The sequence below is a fragment of the Acanthisitta chloris genome, unplaced genomic scaffold (genome assembly GCF_000695815.1).
Source record: "Acanthisitta chloris isolate BGI_N310 unplaced genomic scaffold, ASM69581v1 scaffold78, whole genome shotgun sequence".
Taxonomy (NCBI): domain Eukaryota; kingdom Metazoa; phylum Chordata; class Aves; order Passeriformes; family Acanthisittidae; genus Acanthisitta; species Acanthisitta chloris.
In genome coordinates this window covers 87,061-94,082 of record NW_008685132.1, presented here as the reverse complement: position 1 = coordinate 94,082, position 7,022 = coordinate 87,061, and positions in this window count along the sequence as shown.

The following is a 7,022-nucleotide window of genomic DNA, read 5'->3' as shown; positions in this document are numbered from 1 at the left end:
AACCCAAGGAGATGCTCAGACCCCAGCAGGCTACATTTCAAATGACATCTGAGGACCCAACGAGGTCACACAACCCAATGCAGCCCTAGAGCTGGGGAATGTCCAGGCTTGGGCCAAGGTTTTACACTGGTCCAGTCTAAGGACTTCCAGAGAATGACAACATATTAATGTGCCAAATACACAGCTCTTACTAGGAGCCAAACACCTATCCCATGAAATAATCAGCAGTAAATGCCTGGTCCCAGTGAATCAGCACAGTAGGACTCAGACACAACCTCCTAAAGGGCTTTTAAACAGCATTTGGAAGACTTGTTATTTATACTGTGGCAGCACCCAAAGACTTGAGTTAGGACTGGAGCCCTATGATGGTAGATACTGTATAAACACACAAGAAATTTTTCTCCTCTGTGCCTTCTTCCTCAAGGAGCTGCAATTTTACTGGAGATGAAGCTTGGAAAATACTGGAAACTGCCCTAATGGGAACTCATAGACTGCAGCAATGCAGATGTACAGTCCAACAGCTCTGAAATGCTGACACCTTTAAAGCAACTATATAGTATGTATCAGCAATCCCTGCAGATCTGTGAACTACCAGATCTGCCCTTTTAGACAAGGAACCTCTTTGAGTCAAACTGCAAAAGATTCAACAGCATTTTTTTCAAACTCTAATTCAGTCTTCCTTACTTATTGTTTTACAGTGGAAGCAATGGAGCAGGAAAATGATGTACTTAATATACCAAGTAGCTAACTTAAAGTAGCTATTTAAATTCATGTGCTGCTCAGCTCCAACTCTAATGGAATTTGTTTCTTTTTTATTTTTGTCAGTTTCTTTGCTGGTGTGTATCAGTGTAAGGTCCAGGGGGTGATACTTGCTTCCATCAGATAAGAACATTCCATGATATTATCTGCCTGCCTGGAGGAACTGGCTAAAAATCTGACTCCCATGGGTCATTCCAGTCTGGAGAAATAATTAATAGTGAAGTCTGATATCTTTGACACAATCCTGTTTGCTTTCAAATTATGTACAAAGCCTTGTTTCGCTTCACATACCAGGAATGAAGCAGCAGGAGAGAGTTCCAAGTCCCTTTTTTAGCCAGCAAAAAGCTGCATTCAGCATTTTCTCAAGACTCTGCTGCCAGTGCTTGTCTCCCTCTGCTTACACAAATGATCTGATGCTGTTCTGCCAAGGGACAGAACAGCATCTTGAGAAGCTCCTACAACTCCTCTGACTGGTAACTTCAGCTTGTGGATTTTTTGGGTGCTTTGACATATGGAATGGGGCATCCCTAGCTGCTGTGCTTTTCCAAAATGCAGATTAACAGAAAAGTTTACTGTGACTAAGCAATTAGGAGATTTCATGCAACACGTAGCGATGCAAATTACACTTTCTATACAGCTGGTTAAAAAACAGGCAGCCACAGTCACTTTGAGGTCATTGAAGTGCTTTGGGATGTGGGCAAGTACCAAGAACATTACTCTAATATTAAGACCAGTCTCTGCAGTCCCAGATCTGATCTGAGATATTTCTGCAGCTTCTCCCCTTGCCCTGTCCAACCCCAGAGCACTGGGGAGTTTCACTGCAGCCCTGTTAGCTGAAAGGCCAATATTTTGGCACTCTAACTGGCTGACTGAGGTTCACACACACACAAAAATCTGAGGCACCAGCTGCCTGGCACCAAAATGCAGGCAGCTGAAAAGCACAGCATGGCATGTACTTCTTCTTTGTGTTCAGCTCTGCTCTTCTCTTGACACAAAATGCTTCAAGGTTCAAACCTTGTGGCTAGCCTTATTTATATATATGTATTTTTATTGTCATCCTGTATTGTCACCATCCTAGTTCCATTATGGCCTGCCCACATGCTGAGGCAGCATCCCACTGCTTCACTCCTTGTTCCCAGACTATGCACTGCATCTCAAACATGCACTCACATGCACAGAAGTCAACCCTGCACGAGTCTGCTCTGCCCCATGCGAGTTTGTTCAGGGCCATACATTCCCCACCAGCTCACACTGCTGGATTTTGCACATGGAAAGCATTTTCATTCACTCAAGTCTTTAAAAGCCCTTTTGCATTTGTTCCAGAAGCCATCATTGGAAAGGTGGTGTTAATCAATGTACTAAGGGTGGGATCTATTGATTTCCCTTGGAGATTTATTTGCAGTATGGCTGAAATGCTTAATATTAAGAGACAATGAATTGAGCCTTCTTGCCACTCAGGGGCAGCTTGGAGATGGTTATGTGGGTGCAGGGGAAGTGCAACAAAACAGGCACAGTGTTACCTGCAGCCAGGGCATGAGAGAAACACCCCCAAAACCTAGACAAGTGTCAGGACCAGCAGAGGGTTAGACCCTGAGGCAGGAACACCTTCACACAGCAATCCAGAGCCTACTTGCCATCTCTGATGCTCTCCTCACACAATGAAGAGTGGCCAGGGGTGGTTTCCCAGAACCTTGAGCTCCAGATGTTATCCAGGGAGGTTTAGGCTGGATATTAGGAAGAGATTTTTTATAGAGAGAGTGATCAGACATTGGAATGTGCTGCCCAGGGAGGTGGTGGATTCACCATCCCTGGAGGTTTTCAAGTTGAGACTGGATGTGGCACTTAGTGCCATGGTCTAGTGACCACGGTAGGGTTGGACTTGATGATCTTTGAGGTCTCTTCCAGCCAGGTTGATTCTATGATTCAACAGCTGCTTCTCTCCCAGCACCCTGCAAGGGGCTGATGTGTGGAGCTGAGCTCACCCCCTTGTGCCTACCAAAGAACAAGGCTATGTCCCTGGGCTGTGCACCCAGAGGAAACAAGGTGACATTTTGTTATTTTCTAAATAAATTACCTCCATTTTCCTTCACTCAGGAGTGAGCCAGTGCCTTCCTCCCAAGGGCAGCTATGGCAGTAGATAACAAGACTGACCAGAAGTGGCAATAGAGCAAAGCCAGTGGTGCCTTAGCCATAAGGACACACAGAGATCTCCTCTGTTCCTCCCTCACAGGTTTATCCACATCAGTCTCCTCAGCTCTGAGGATGTCTCCTGCCAATTCAGGGCCCCTTTCCAAGCATGGCAGCTCAGTGCAAGGAAGGGACACTCACCATCAGGGCAGAGATGTGCCAGAAACTCCAGCATGGGCCAGTAGCAGGACGAAGGGCAAAACCTCTCTCATCCCCTCAGACAGGGCAGTCCCAATTCTTGTACAGTCCTGCTTTAGAAAGGGAAAATAGGATTGTGAGGTCCATTGTCTGCTCAGTCCTGGAGGATGGGCTTGCAGGGAATGCCTCACTGTGCCAAGATGGATGTGCCATGCCCTTTCAGTGAGCCATGAAAGCAAAGAAAACCATCTCCAAAATCAGCACAGGGGACACATTTCAACTGCTCACAGCCCGTAGGGAGGCAGAAACTCTGCCAGTGGCTGCAATGTATTAGGCCTTGCAAGTGTGGGTTTTAGTCTGTTACTTCAGGAAATTAATTTCTACAGAATTTTGCAGTTTCCCCTCCTGCTCCCTGGGCCCTGTGATAGTCATTTGTCACTGCTGCCCAGAAGAAAGGCGATTTTCAGGAGGGCAATGAGGCATTGGACAAGCTTTCCAGTTAAGTGTGGAAACATCATGCACTGTCATATAATAGCACTATAAGCTGCAACACCTCTCAGACAAGTTGTATGGTCACATCTCTAGGTAGTGATGAAAGCTGCTTTTGATAGGCTGAAGAAAAAGCTCAGGGAGGATATTCTCCTGAGCATGGAAAAATATGAACAAGCAGGAGATGATTAGACAGTTGCATAAACATCATGCAAATAAATCAGTGTGGAAATCAGAAACTCTTTAGCAGAGCAAGTCAAATTTTGCAGTTCTCCCTCAGCCCAGGCTCCCTGCAATGGTTCAGCCTTAGGTCACTTGCTGGTGATATTATTGCTTTGCCAGCTTGATAATCCTCCTTGCCATGTACTCCAATTTCCATAGGTGTATAGACAAACCCTGCCAATGACATTTGCTACAAACTTCCCCAAGCCTATATTGAATTAGCTTTTCTCCCCAGGCAGTCCAGGTCCCTATGTTGAAATCCTACAGCATTTCCTCACAGAGCAGCCAAGTCCTGCCTGACATAACCTGCAGGTGTTAATATAGTGCAATAAACAGGCTGCAATGAAAACAGCCCCCTTTTGACCTTGTTGAGTAAAGAGACTGCAAAAAAAATTACTAATATTGTTTATTTCAGGAGCAATTAGTTAGCTAGTGACCAGTCTCCTTGCCAGTTAAAAAGAATAGGATTCTCAGCAGCATAGAAACAGACTGTCCTTGAATGGTCAACATCCCAACCCTCTCAAGTCTGCCACTCTCCCATTTTTCAAGTGAAATTCCTCCATCACAAACAAGATTTAATTCATAGTCTGGATAGCATGCAGAGGTCAGTGGGAAGATACAACATGGCATATGTTACAATAGGAATGGATGAACTTAACACCTTGGCTCCAGTGGAGGGTGAAATTCAAAAGGAGGTGCAACCTACCTCAGCCAACACTTCCTTGTCACTGCTTCTTGCCTTTCTAGATATATCCTGCTCTTCTGGCTCTTCACACAGAAAATACTCTTGCTCAGGTAGAGTGAGCCAGTTTTTGTGGTTATGTGGGAGTAATAGTAACATGAGTGGGTATCAACCAAAGGGCAACAAAACTGGTTTAACTAGCACCCAGAGGAGTCTGGCAGAGGGTGCAAGTGACACCAGTTTTGGCTTAGTCCTGAACTTACAATTGTCATCTCCATCACAGTTTACTAACACATATGTATATTCTTACTCTAGCTAGCCAACTCTTTCCAATTCCAGTTGGATAAAATATAGGGTTTGTTTCCATGTTGCCTTGTGCAGTTCAAGATCTCATTTTGTAAAGCTCACAACTTACAGCCACTTTCCTTTCACATTTAACAGTGCTTTCACATGCATTGCACCAGTAAAAAGCTAAAATCCAAGGCAATATTTGAAGTTTGCAATAAACAGCAAGATGCTGACCTCAGACATCAGAATTGTTTTCTTCAGGAGCTAAAGAGCATCACAACCCCCCCAGTCTCCTGACCAAACTACCTACTAGCTGTGTATTTCTTCTGGCTGACTTCAGGAGCATCCAAAGTAAATCTTGCCTGTAGCACAGCTGAGGAGAGATGCAGAGAGACACAATGAATCTCTCATGCTCAGATGCTAAAAATTTCATTTATGGTCACAGGAAGAGGCTCTGACATTGTTATTGGAGATTTTTGTAAGAGCCCACATGGTTAAACATAGAAAAAGGGAGATTCAGAGTGCTCATAAGATGATCAATTTTTGCTTATGTCCCTGTTAATCTGGCACCAAACTGAATGCTTTCTACTCTCAATTCCTGACATTCTATCTATAGATTGAGGTGCAAAAGCCACCTGAGAGCAGCCAGTATTTTGCATGGCTTTTGCTGATTTTGGCTGTCTCCAGAACAGATCTGGTCCAACTTTATGCCAATGTCCTATGAACAGGCAGGTTGAAAGATGGAAAGCAAAAAAACCCAAAGCTGATCAATTATAAAGGGAGCTGCCTGGAGGAATTCAGTGGGTACACCTTCATATTTGAAGTTAGAGTCCTTCTGTGGCCTGAAATGAATCCAGAGGAGAACATTTCTGAAGCTCTTGAAGGAGGAATGTGTGTGCATGAGTTCAAGCTTCAGTTACCTGACCTAGTTTGTTCCCTAAACATCCTCGAACTCAAAAATCATCCTCCAGTACATGAAAGCATTGTGCATTCAGTTTTTATTCTGGGTCCTTACAACAACTGAGAACCTGAAACAATGAAAGGCAGGAATAGAATGTGCTGGACTTGTTCCTATTCCCATTTACAGAAATTTATTCTAGCTCCTTTCATTTCAGCAAAAGCTGGATCAGGTTCAGAACCACCAGTTCAAGATGAGACAATGCTTAAGCATGTACTAGCTTCACTGGAGCTGGTACAGCAGAAGCATCAGCCTTCCAGCTGAACACATGCTTAAGTGTGATTGCAAGGTGAATATCATTATAGAACTCCATGAGAAGGGAATCCATCCCTCTAATCTCAGACATCTGTAGAACTGACATCTTTTTTTGCCCAGGGCAATATTATGAGTTGTCTCAATTTTTATCTGTTTGCACTCTGAGTGAGGTTTGCCACATTTCCAGCTGTTGAGAACATCACGTCTCACACTGAAAGAGCCATGAAACAAGACAGTGTTTGTAATAATTTAAAACAGTCACTTACCCCTAAGCAAGTCATTTGTCTTAGACCAGAACACCAGAGTAATAACTGGGATTAAAGATAGAGCAGTCAAGGCAAAAAAAAGGTAAATCAATCACTACATTAGGACATTTGAAGAATCGTTTGCATGTACTCAAAAACTATGATACTTGCTATTAGCCCCAGCTGTAGCAGAGTCCCAAATTCATAAATATTCATCAAATAACCTTTTAGCAAAACTCCATGACTATGATGGTGGCCAGCTACTGAATTCAATCTAATTGAAAATCTGAGAAGTAATGAAATGATTGCATGTCTGTCTCTTCATTAAATCAGTGTGCAAATTTGCATAGATTAATTTGCGTCAAATTAATAGCTCCACTCTTGGCTTAGAGCCAAGGAGACTTATGATCAATCTATATAGCTTTAATTCAATTCTGCACTCCTAAAATGTTGGCTGGTTTTTTTGCTGTTTTAGAGACAGAAAATCAGAGCTGAATAAGATTTTCACCGTTTCTGTCATTTCTCTCCAGTTCTTGTGTTATGATGATTAATTATGATAAAATGTGCACACAGTGTAAGAGCAGGAAAGAAACATGTAGTCTCAGCCGTGGAGAACTGAGGTCTGGTTTGCTTCTCTGGAAGTTAAGTCACACTGGAAGGCTTGAAGTCTCAACTACATTGAATTCAAACACAGGGTGGTGAATATCTGGGGTAGAACAGATAACTCATGGGCCTGTTTTATGGTTCAGAGCAGCTCCCAAGACTGGTGGAGCCCTGTGGACAATCCTGTCCTTCATCA